General features: G+C 36.9%; 1 long non-coding RNA gene across 1 annotated transcript in view; it reads left to right on the plus strand.

The window, feature by feature from the left end:
* The window catches only part of LOC138415871 (uncharacterized), a 34,617-nt gene extending 24,039 nt beyond the window's left edge, over positions 1-10,578 (plus strand). Inside the window, exons 3-4 of the long non-coding RNA XR_011247431.1 lie at positions 6,127-6,228; positions 10,239-10,578. This is a non-coding gene — a long non-coding RNA (uncharacterized lncRNA). The remainder of the gene's footprint in view (positions 1-6,126; positions 6,229-10,238) is intronic.
* Positions 10,579-13,556: the final 2,978 nt, after the last annotated feature.

The following is a 13,556-nucleotide window of genomic DNA, read 5'->3' on the forward strand; positions in this document are numbered from 1 at the left end:
ACTATTTATTTTTAATTAAATCACCAATGACTTTTGATTCATACCAGATTCATGTGCATAGATTACACATGAAAACTACTTGGGTCCAGACTGTGTCCTCCTAGAAAGATGTTAACATAGTTACAGTGACCTTGGGGCTATATTCCAGGAAACACTTACATTATTCAATAGAAAATAAAAATACGTAAGAGTTTTTAGTCAGAGGTGGTGTCATAAACTCTTTGTGGGCTCAGAAGAAGCTCAGAAACCAGCCTTTCTTTTCCCCACTATGTCTCATGTCAGAGGCTACTTTTACTTTAAAGATCAAAATATCTTTCATTAGCCCTTGCTATCTTTTATGTAAGACGCTGTCTTATCAGGACTATTCTCATTGCTATAGAAGTTAAGAAAATAGGAGAATGGTGCTTTAGCATAAAATAACACTAATTATATTTTGAAAAGTGAAGTCACTTAATCGTGTATGACTCTTTGCAACCCCAAGGACTGTAACCCACCAGGCTCCTCCATCCATGGAATTTTTCAGGCAAGACTACTGGAGTGGGTTGTTATTTCCTTCTCCAGGGAATCTTCCTGACCCAGGGATCCAACCTGGGTCTCCCGCATTGCAGGCAGCTGCTTTACCATCTGAGCCACCAGTTGGCTGTTAAGTCACTTCAGTGTCCGACTCTGTGCGACCCCAGAGATGGCAGCCCACCAGGCTCCCCCATCCCTGGGATGCTCCAGGCAAGAACACTGGAGTGGGTTGCCATTTCCTTCTCCAATGCATGAAAGTGAAAAGTAAAAGGGAAGTCGCTCAATCGTGTCCAACTCTTTGCGACCCCATGGACTGCAGCCTACCATGGGATTTTTCAGGCAAGAGTGCTGGAGTGGGTTGCCATTGCCTTCTCCATCAGGGAAGCCAGATAGTACTTTGAATTTCATGGAGAAAATCTCATCAAGTCATTTTTTGTCTTGCCATTGTATTCACACATCCAATCTCTTCTCCAGTCCCAGTTGCCCCCACGGCCAGCCCCATCTTCTCTGGTCACAGACTATGTCACTTGCATACCGTCTTCTCCTAATGGTTGTGCCCTGTTTTTACATGCATAGCTTTACTGCTGTGTTCTGATAGGATCAGATAAGTCAGTTATATACATGTATACAAATGTATACACATACGTAGGAACATATAAATACGTACATACATATGCATGATCAGGAAATCATTCCCACTGTCTACCACTGTTGGGACCTATTGGAATAGGGTCCTTGAATGAAGTATAAAGAAATGTAAGCACCCTAACAAGCAAATTGTATTTCTGTGTACATGATACATATGCCTTGTTGTTGCCAGAGTCTATCATCTTGTCACATTGCCAGCATTAAATAAATGGCTGTTTATAGTGAATGAAAGGGACTAGGAAAGGGAGGAGGGAGGAAACGCAATGTGATCCTTAATGAACATTTTCAGTAGTCAATACATTTTACTTTAACATTAATGGTGCTCTGCTCACATTAAAGAACTTCTAGCACTTTCAAACAGTTCAAATCTGTGGTTACGGCTCACTAAGCCTAAACTAATGGATAAAAAGCTAGAAGGTGCACTAATTTAGCTCTTTGTTCATGAATTCTCTCAACCATTGGTTGTACCAAATATCATTTCAACAGTGAGCTATTTTAATATTTTCCCCCAATTCAATCCAGTTTTACAAAGCTAAAAATGTGATTGGGTTCCACCACAAAAGTAAGTTACATGGGAAGCATCTAAGTAGAAACTTTAGTTAAATTCAATTATTTGGACAGAATAAGACAAAGTCAAATTAAAATTTGATTTTTAAAAGCAAAGTGAGATATACATAGATAGAGATAATGTTGACCCACTGCATATGCTGAAAAACCTCCTGCTTGCTGAAGTTGGCAGTGGAATACATTATATAATGATAAAGGATATAATTCAGCAAGAGAAAACAACAATCTTAAATATATATGCATCAAACATAGGAGCATCTTAATACGTAAACTCAGTATTTACAAACATCAAGAGAGAAATTAGTGGTAATACAATATTAATTCCAAATACCCTTATATCAGTGAACAGATCACTCAGACAGAAAATCAATAAGAAAACATGGGACTTAATGGGCACATTAGACTAGATAAAATTAACAGGTATACAAAGAGCCTTTCAACTCAAAACAGCCGACTATACATTCTCTTCATTAAAGAAAAAATTCTCCAGGATAGATCATATACTAGGCCACAAAAGAAGTCTCAGTAAATTTAAGAACATAGAAATTATATCATTTCTTTAACCTCCACAATGGTGGGAGACTAGAAAGTAAACACAATAAAAAACCGAAAAACACAAACATTCGGATCTAAGCAACATGCTACTGTACAACCAACGTGCCACTGAGGGGGGCAGAGACAGAGAGAATAAATTGACACTTTCAGATAAATGAAAATAAAAACAAAATGACCCAAAATCCATGTCATGTAGTAAAAGCAGTTCTGAGAGGAGTTTAAAGTGATACAAGTCTATCTCAGAAAACAAAACAAAACAAAATCTCAAACAATCTAATCTTATACCTAAAGAAACAAGAAAAAAAGAACAAACAAAACCCAGTTAGTAGAAGAAAATAAATAATAAAGATACAAAAATAAGTGAAACAGAGACTTAAAAATAATAGGCTAATAAAATGAAGGGCTGGTTCTTTGAAAAAATAAAGAAAACATAAACCTTTAGCCAGATTTAACAAGAAAAAAAAGGGTCCAAATAACTAAAATCTGAAATAAAAGAGGAGAAATTACAACTGACACCAGACAAATATAGAAGATATGAAAGACCACTACAAAAAATTATACACCAATAAAATGGACAGCCTAGAAGAAATGGATAAATTCCTAGATGTGTACAATCTTGCAAGACTGGGTCAGGATGAAATAAAAAATATGAAACAGTTATTACCAGTAACGCAGTGGAATTGATAAATTTAAAAACTCCTAACAAAATTCCAGGACCAAATGGCTTCACAGGTGAATTCTATCAGACATTTCAAAGCACTTAACAGCTATTCTTCAACTACTGTAAAAAAAATTAAGGAGAAAGAGTGCTTCCAAACTCATTCTCCAAGGGCAGCATCACCTGTTACCAAAACCAAAGACACCACAAAAAAGAAAATCACAGGTGATATTACTGATGAACATAAATGCATAATTTCTCAAAAGTATATTAAAATTCAAATTCACTAATATATTAAAAATGAGTTTTAAATTGAACTTCATACATGGTTGATTCTATAATTCTACTATTTTCCATTTTTTGAGAAATTATAGTTGATTTACAACATTATATTAATTTCGGGTATACAACATAGAGATTCAGTATTTTTGCAGATTATATTCCACTATAAGTCATCACAAGATAATGGCTATTATTTTTCTGTGCTATAAATTGTATCATGTTGTTTATCTGCTTTATGCACTGTAGTTTGTATCTGTTAGTCCCATAACCCTGATTTTTTATTCCCCCTTCCTTCTCCCCTGTGGTAACCACATTTTTTTCTATAGCAGTGAATCTGCTTTTTACATACATTCATTTGTATTATCTTTTAGAATAGACAAAAAAGTAATATTAAAAAAAATACACCATGACTTCAAAACAAAGAGAGGGTGTATATGCAACTGATTCACTTTGCCATGCAATAGAAACCAATGCAACACTGTAAACCAACTGTCCTCCAATAAAAATTAATTTTTAAAAATGCCATGATCAAAAGAGACATATCCTGGGTATGCAAAGATGGTTCAATACCTGCAAATCAATCGATATGATACATCATATTAGCAGGAGAAGAAAAATAAAAATCCTATTATCATTTCAATAGGTATATTTCTGAGTATTTACCCAAAGAAAATGAAAATGCTAATTCTAAAAGATATATGTATATCAATGTTCATCGCAACATTATTTACATAGACAAGATATTGAAGCAGCCTATGTGTCCATCAGTAGATGAGTGGATAAAGAAGAAGTGGTATACACAAACATAGGCAATGGCACCCCACTCCAGTACTCTTGCCTGGAAAATCCCACGGATGGAGGAGCCTGGTGGGCTGCAGTCCATGGGGTCACTGAGAGTTGGACACGACTCAGCAACTTCACTTTCACTTTTCACTTTCATGCATTGGAGAAGGAAATGGCAGCCCACTCCAGTGTTCTTGCCTGGAGCATCCCGGGGACGGGGTCGCACAGAGTCGGACACAACTGAAGCAACTTAGCAGCAGCAGCAGCAGCATACATATAATAGGATGTTACTCAGCCATAAAAAAAGGAATCTTGCCATTTATGACAACATGGATGGATCTAGAGGGTATTATGCTAAGTGAAATGTCAGTCAGAAAGAGACATATATCATATGATCTCACATATGAAATGTAAAAGATAAACTATATGAAAACAGTCTCATAGATATAAGAACAAACAGATGGCTGCCTGAGGGGAAGAGGAGATAAAATAAATGAAGAGAGTTAAGAGGTACAAATCTCCAGTTTTGTAATAAATAAGTCACAGGAATATAATATACAGTGTAAGGATCGTTGGTCAGTATTATTGTAACAGCTTTGTATGGGGATGGATGATGACTAGACTTACCACGGTGATCATTTCATAATGTATGCAAATGTCAAATCATGGCATTATACACCTAAAACTGACACAATATTGTACATCAGCTATATCTCAATTTTAAAAACTATTCACTTTTCTTAATGATGCTTAAAAGTTGTTTTTAAAATATTAACATTTAAAGTAATATTTTATCATAAATAGTCATATTCTTTGATGCATTTGTTATACAGCCTTTAAGCTGACTTGTTACTCTATGAATCAAATTCATTGGCCCTCCTACAGTTCAGTGAAAAAGCAAAAAAGAAAACTCAAAAATGAGAAAGGCAGAAAAAAGACAAGTACTCTGGTTTACATGAAGCTCTGACTTATCTTCAAGAAATCATACTATGCCTTGAGGGGTATCTTTTCTTCACTCTGTTAAGAAGGAGGCTTGCCACAATTTTATTCTTCTTGGTTGGGGACTACTGATTCTAAATAGCTGGCTATTCTACGATTGGCGCAGTCTCACCCCCAGAGAGAGGTAATAAATATAACCATGACAATGATAATAACATTTATATAGTTCATAGCCCTTTCAAATGCATTACCTCATTTGCTGTGCATGATGCATAATAACAACCATGCAGTTTATCCTCATGGCTCCCATCAACCACATATTTGTTAATGCTCAGAGTCTGGCATTATGCAGACCAACTTTCCGATCAAACAGACCTGAATTAACAGGTTGCTCTTTGGTCACCGACTAGCTCTGTGATTTGGGGTCACAGAGCCTTAGTCTCAGTTTCCTGGGTTAGCACCGCATGCTATAGAGCAGTTGCTTTGAATAAAAAAACACTATTAAAAGTAAAGCTTCTAGCACAAGAAGCACATTTTTTAAGCATTCAGTAACTTAGAACTCTGTTTTCCCTCTTTCCCAATCCAAATATCTGGGGGTAAAAATAGACATATTCCTTTTTCCCTAGTTGTTTTAGGGATTGGCTTCCATAAAAGAATGCTAACGATGCCTGAGAGACCTATGCTCATTTTACTAGGCCACATGGGAGTCAGGAGCAGAAGACAGGAGTCCTCAGGAGGTGAGAGGCCAGTGGGGTGGGGAGATAGTGTCGGCATGGTGCAAAGCGAATGGGGCCCGTTTGAATGCAGAATAAAGTGTGTTCAGGCAATAAGGCTGCTGGCTATCAAAACTGATCCAGCAATTAGCAAACGCAGATTCTTAAGATCTCCCAGATTGGTGAGCTCTAAGCTTTAACCACAGACACCTGTAATTAAAGGTTTGGGTGACATGGGTTCCAACATAACCTGGTCCAATAGTTGTCTGGCTATAAACAGTCTTTGGATGCAGGGTCTAGGTGCTCACAGAGCCTCATCCCAGGAGGGAGGAATGATTCAGAAGAGATGACTCACTTAGGTAATTTGTAACAACAGCTATAAACTGCTCAGATTTTTCCCCCCTCCAGCCTCCAACCCCAGTTCTGCTGACGCTTTTCTTTTTTTGTGTTCTCTGCCCTTCTTTCAAGGTGTTGTAAGGCTGACTCCATGAAGAAAAGAGCACAAAATAACTGAGATAACATCTCTGAAATAACCAACCCGCAAACGCACCCTGAATAGAGTGATGATTGGTAAGGTCTGGTCATCTTGGGAGTCATTTTCTTTTTTGTTGTGAACTATCCTTTAACATTTTTGATGATGCTGATTTATGATTATTTCTAGTGGGAGAGTCAGGTGACAAGTCCAACTATGCTCTAGCTAAAAAGACCATGAGGTTAAAAAAAAAAAAAAAGACTGGCTTTATTGATAAATAAGGGCCAGTCTTCAGTGATAAAGATCAAATGTTCCCACTGGTGGTTTTTAATGATCTATTGATATGTTCAAAAGATACAGTAATGATTTCATTTAGCACTTTAAATTTAAGGAAACAGATCTGGCATATTAGCCAAGTTTTACTGATAAGCAGACGCGTAAGGTGGCAGTAAGTGCTCAATTACCTACTATTTCCTCTAGAAAAACTGTTATAATTGAATTAACTTTCAAATAAGAGTTTTCTTATCATTAGGTAACACAAAATGATTAAATGAATTAATAAGCTTCAGTGATTATGAGTTTGGACTTTTCTAGAGAAAATAATATGGTTGATAAGATTCATTAAATAAATCCATTATCAATCTGCCATTCCATGGACTTTAAAAATATCTCTATAGGCAAATGGCTATAAAACTTTGCTCAAGGCAGTTCTGATTGTTCCTTGCTATTTTTATATTCAAATAATGTTTACTTAATCTTATAAATTATACTATAAAAATTCAATTTACAATTGTTTCTAGACACTATTTAGTTCTCCAGGAGTACATTTATCTTGAAAAAAATGTTAACAAACCTACTCACCTTTGCTTGTCACTCACCTCCCTCATTTTTTATTCTTTCCTATCTCATTAGGATGAAGAACATGAGTACACTTTGTTTCTTTGCTTGTAACATTAAAATGTAATCACTTTCTATATTAAGAGAGATATGAAACCAAAAGAGAAAGGAAGGGATTCTTCCAATCCCATGTATTGTCTTTGCTTTAAATATGTATGCCTTTCTATTTTGTCATAACAGGTAAGAAATAAAATTCTTCAGATGTGATGGAACTAGTTAGGGTTAAAGTGGGGCTCAGAATATGAGACAGGGTAAGATAGAGAGAGAGGAGGAAATTTATGATACAGGTGAGATCGATGAATGGAGAGCAAGGAACTTTCCCCTTGTCCCCCAACTCCACTGCTTTTAGACAGATTTTCTTAATCTAGGTAGGAGAGATCAAGAGAGTTTTTTTTTTTTTTCAACCACAAATGCACCGTTTATATACTGACTAGTGACAAAGATGAAATGTGTAGTTAATCCAGAAGTATGTGTGCTTCCTATGTCTGAGTTCTTGGCAGAGCTTTTCAATCTCATGTAATCTGCATATTTTTTTGGTCTTTTTTTTTTAAGATAATTTATTATCTTCTGTCTTGTCTGTTCTTCCCACTCCCCTAGAAATCCTATTAATTAAATTTTACATTTTTAATCTCCTATTTTCCTTTCCCATTTTGTGATATTCTTTATCAACATCTTCTTTCAACTACTCTATTATATATATATATATATATATATATATTATTTACATATGCACATATATATATTCTCATCCTCTATCTTGTTCTTTTTTTTAATAGAATCTTTTTTATGAATGCACTATATTCTCTTTTCTCTCTGAGACTATTTTAATAACTTGGAATTTTGTTCCTCTCCCTCATTTTCTTTGATTTCTCCAAATCTCTTTCTGTCTCTTTTTCTGCTTCTTTGTTTTGGTGTCTGTTTTAATGCTACATCTTTTCTCAACATGTCTGGTGAGTCCTAGTTCTCTGTTCCTATTTAAGAAAAGAGCACTAAAAATCAGAACAGAACCATAAACAAAGTTAAAAGGAAAATTGCAAACTAGAGATTACATTTGTATGTATGACCCAATAATGGTCAGTGTTTATATATCTAAAATGCATGAACAAATCAACAAGAAAAGATAACTATTTTAATAAAATGGATAAATGTCATGGACAACCAATATACAAAATATAATTAGTTAACTTTTTAAATGCTTAACTAATAATCAAATATACATTAAAACAAGATGTCCTTTTTAGTACCAAATCATCTTTTATTTTTTGTTGTAATTCCAAATGTTGGCAAGCATGGGAAAAGATACTTTCTTACATTGCTGATAGGATTATAAATTGGTAATTTTTTTCAGGTAACAATTAAGCTATATGTATTAAAGTTTTGAAAGAGTAAACCCTTTAAACTAGAAATTCTACTTCTTATAATCTTAAGAAAATAATCAGTCAAGTTTGCAAAGACTTACATTCATTCTTCTGTCATTTATGATGTTGAAAACTGGACACAATATAAGCGTCAAATGTTATGTGATTAACAGGATAAATTATAGTAACATCCATCTGGGAAATACAATTCAACTATAAGAAATAACATTATTGAAATTTATTTATTGACAAGCAAATATGTTACTGATATATTAAGTCAAAAAGGTGTGATGGAAAATAAGTTTGTATAAAAATGGGACTCCATTGAAGATGATACTGCTTATGATATATACATACACAGAAAAGCCTAGATGACATACATAAACCACACTTATTTATAGATGACGGCAATATATGTGTTTTATTTCATTCTTTATGCTCTTATATATTTTCCAGGTAATCCACAATAAACATAATGCTCCATGCATAACAAAAATATTTCTCCATGCATAAAAAATAATTAAAATGCAGAATGAGAGAGACAGTAGGTTTAGAGGCTCTGAGAACATTTGTGTGCAGGAGTGATGGTTAAGCATTGCTTCTGATCAGTAAGCTTTATCATAGTCATTTTGTAGGGTCCCTACTGCCTCCAGTTCCTAAATTTTTACAGGGTCCTGCAAGTCAAATTCATTTATTTCTTGTGCCTCTCTTCTCAACATCCTTTCAAGGCTCAAATAAATTCTACTACTCATCTACCTGTCTTCAGATTTCAAAATATTGTTGATATTTCTCATTTGCTGAGATAATCTTTCCTGTTCTCTTTCTTCTTGCTGACTTTTATCTTGTTTCTTTCTATTCTCATTTTAATAAAATTTCAGGAAAAGAGAGAAATAGTTGCATTCAATCTAAAACCTTTAACAGGAAATCCCATGGGTATTTATACATTGGCTCCTATTCATAACTAACATTGTGCACAGATGTCTCGAATAAGAAGCTGCAAGGGCTTGGCTAACTGAGTTAGTGCTAATCTGGTGAAGAGCTGACACATGACATCGCCTGGATTCACCTGACCTAACTGAGAGTTGGGACATGAAGATTCTTTTCCTTCCCTGATTATTCTAGCCATGGCCAGGGACATGCAAAAAGCAAGTGGCAAGCACAATATGCCAAATTCTCTATAATAAAATGTGCTTGAATAGGAAGGAAACTGCAGCTGTTCAGTACAGATGGCAAATAGCTGACTGCTTTTTAACAGGATACAATGAAATATCTAAACTGAAGAGACATATTGAGAAATAGATGTGTGAGCACATCTCACACATTTTAATGGGCTACTTCCCATTAAAAAAAAAAAATCCCTGAATAGTTAACATTTATTTTTTTAATGAAAATTTCCCCCAAACCACTGGCCCAAGTAGAGGATTTCCAAGGCAATTCACTAAATATTATGCCTCCAAACGTACTTGGAATTGCCCCAAATTTATTGATCTCTCAGGAATCATCTTTGTACCACCTGTTTTATTTCTTAATTAATTAATTAATTTTAATTGGCAGATAATTACTTTACAATATTGGGATGTACATCAACATGAATCGGTCACAGGTATACATGTGTCCCCCCATCCTGAACCGCCCTCCCACATCCCTTCCCACCCTATCCCTCTGGGTTGCCCCGGAGCACCGACTTTGGGTGCCCTGCTTCACACACTGAATGTGCATTGGTCATCTGTTTTACATATGGAAATGTACATGTTTCAGTGCTATTCACTCAAATCATCCTACCCTCCCCTTCTCCCTCTGAATCCAAAAGCCTTTTCTTTATATCTTTGTCTCCTTTGCCTCCCTGCATGTAGGATCATCATGTACCATCTGTTTTAAATGGCAACGCACTCCAGTATTCCTGCCTGGAGAATCCCACGGACGGAGGAGCCTGGCGGGCTATAGTACATGGGGTTGCAAGAGTCAGACACGACTTAGCGACTAAACCACTACCATCATACAGATGAGGGAATGAAGCAGATGTCTACTTGTGTGTCTGTGTGTGTTTGCATACTTGTGTGCACACTGTACTATTATTTTATGTGTGTTCACTTAGCCTCCAGATCTACACAATTAGAGATTTTAAAAAATTTTTCATTTTTATTACAGTGTATTTGCTTTACAATGTTGTGCATAGTAAACCAGCATAGTAAACCAGCTGTTGTTGTTATTCAGTCCCCCGGTCATGTCCAGCTCTTTCCAACTCCATGGACTGCAGCACGCCAGGCCTCCCTGTCCCTCACCATCTTCCAGTTTGCCCAAGTTCATGTTTATTGCATCGGCGATGCCATCCAACCATCTCATCCTCTGACACCCTCTTCTGCTTCTGCCCTAGATCTTTCCCAGAATCAGGGATTTTACCAATGAGTCATCTGTTCACATCAGATGACCAAAATACTGGAGCTTCAGCTTCAGCATCAGTACTTCCAGTGAATATTCAGGGTTGATCACCCTGAAGATTGAGTGGTTTGATCTCCTTGCTATCTAAGGGATTTTCAGGAGTCTTCTCCAGCACCACAGTTTGAAGGCATCAGTTCTTTGGCCTTCTGCCTTCTTTATGGTCCAGCTCTCACAACCATACATGACCATTGGGAAGACCATAGCCTTGACTATACAGACCTTTGTCAGCAGAGTAATGTCTCTGCTTTTCAACACACTGTCCAGGTTTGTCATTGCTTTCCTGCCAAGAAGCAATTGTCTTCTGATTTTATGGCTGCAGTCACCATCTGCAGTGATTTTAGAACCCAAGAAGAGAAAATCTGTCTCTACTTCCACCTTTTATATCCCCTTTTTTAAAAAATTTCTCTCCCATTTTGGTCACCCTAGAGCACTATGTAGAGTTCCTTGTGCTATACAGTAGGTTCTCATTAGTTATCTATTTTATACATAATATCAATATTGTGAATATGTCAGTCCCAAACTCCTAATTCATCCCATCACCCCCCACTTCCACCTTGGCATCCATACATCTGTTCTCTGTGTCTGTGATGGGCAGGAATAGTGATGAGTTTTTCAAAATTTTTCTGTTTCTCATAACACTCAACCCCTGCTAAACACATGGTAGGAATTCAGTCAACACTCACTAGTTTACTGATGGACTATATTGTTGAAAAGTTAAATCTGGACTTCCAATAGGACCAGGAAAACATCTAGATCTGTTTAATACAAACATATTGACAGAGGAAAATGTTAGCTAAGAATTATCAGTTAAATAAGTCAGTCACAAAAGGACAAATACATTTTAATTCCACTTACACAAGTTACCTAGGGTAATCAAATTTATAGAAGCACAAAGGAGAATAGTGGTTGCCAGAACTGGGGAAAGGAAAGAATGAGAATTAATCTTTAAGGACAGGGATTCAGTTAGGGAAGATGAAAAATTTCTGGACATAGACAGTGATAATGGTCGCGGAACAATGTGAAATTTACTTATTCATTCACTTATTTATTTATTTGGCTGTTCCAGGTCTTAGTTGCAGCATGTGGGATCTAGTTCCCCCACCAGGGATCAAACCTGGGCACCCTGCACTGGGAGTGCAGAGTCTTAGCCACTGGACCACCAGGAAAGTCCCTAGTGTGAATTTTACTTAAGGCTGCAAAACTGAAAATTTAAAAATAGTTAAAGTGGCAAGTTTTATGTTGTGTATGTTTTACCACAGAAAACAAAAGAATTGTTAGTCACATCGTTAATGGCTTGGGAAGGCCTTCTTTTACCAGGAATGTCTGGAATTTTAGAAATATCTCCTTGTTTACCAGGGTGATCGCAGTTTCTCGAAACTCTAGTTCAGACGATCAGATGCACTGGAGTCTGGTGAAAGGAAAACTCACATCTGAGTAAAACACAATGGAAACTCACTTTTTGTACATTTCATAGAGACTGCTCTCTGTCAGAGTCACCTTATTATCTCATGTCTTTTGGGAAGATGAAGTTTCCAACAGACTTTGTCTTTTGAGAAGTTGCTCACCCACTTGAGTTTTCTAGTAAGCTCCATCTGGGTCACATTGGTACAAACGTGTCCTTGCTGCCTTGGTAACCAAGGATAAGATACTGGGTGGGTAGTTGAAGGAAGTAGACTTCATCTATGAAGCCCCTTGTTCCCATAAAAATTTTGTTCCTGAAGTCTCCAGACCTTTCCTTCTTTCTGTTATGATTTTGCATCCTTTGGAACATCCCAGATAAGTGTGATCCATTCAAAGGCACAACTCTGAAGTCATTCCAATATTTGCTAAATAAGTTGTACCAGTTTAGAAGAACTAGTGGTTAGGGGGGCCTGCCTAATGTACTCCTGAAGTCCCAGAAGTTTTCCCAACTTGGCATTTGACAGTCATCCATGGAATGGTTGAGCTTGCTCAAGCATCAACTTGGAAGCCCCTTGAAATTCTGCTCATCAGAACCTACGTTGAGGTGAAAGGTTCAAGGGACTGGGTAGCACCCAGTGTTACCTGAAGAAACATCCAAATTGTCAACAAAGACAGAAGCAGGAGTTTAAAGTCAAGATGAGCAATGAAAGGCTGGCTGGGGCGAGGGGCTGAGTCCAAAGCTGTGAAATACATGATGGTGTCAGAGGCTCAAGATTGGTTGATGGTGGGGCCAGGGGTGGCTGGCGAGGTAGTTATGATGTTGTTAAGTTGCTAGGCAAGATGAGGCATCAGAGAGCCCAGCAAATTATAGGGATGGCAATCAGCAAGTACCACAAGGACTCAGAGTCACAACATTGATGAAAAGGAGAAAGTTCACTTCATTCATCAGGTGCACTATATACATGATATGAAACCTCTGCCTCCATGAAAATGCTCAAGTCATTAATTAAATGTTTCCTTTTTCCCCAGCTATGACCTAAAGAACTAGCTTGAGAGAGAGCACGTGATGAGGAGGAAAAGGAACCAGAATTTTCCTTTTCAGGATGATCTTTGTCACTCATTCTTTTTCTGGGTCTCATATCCGTTCTCTTATCTTTGGGCTTGATTAAAGGTCACTTTCTGGTTTCATGTTATCAAAACTTTCACTGAACTTCCTCCAGGGAGCAATGCCTCTGTAGATCCCCTGGAGACGGAAGTGGCAACCCACTATTCTCGCCTGGAAAACCCCATGGACAGAGTAGCCTGGCAGACTAGAGTCAATGGAGTCACAC

The sequence above is a fragment of the Ovis canadensis genome, chromosome 12 (genome assembly GCF_042477335.2).
Source record: "Ovis canadensis isolate MfBH-ARS-UI-01 breed Bighorn chromosome 12, ARS-UI_OviCan_v2, whole genome shotgun sequence".
In the NCBI taxonomy this organism is placed as follows: domain Eukaryota; kingdom Metazoa; phylum Chordata; class Mammalia; order Artiodactyla; family Bovidae; genus Ovis; species Ovis canadensis.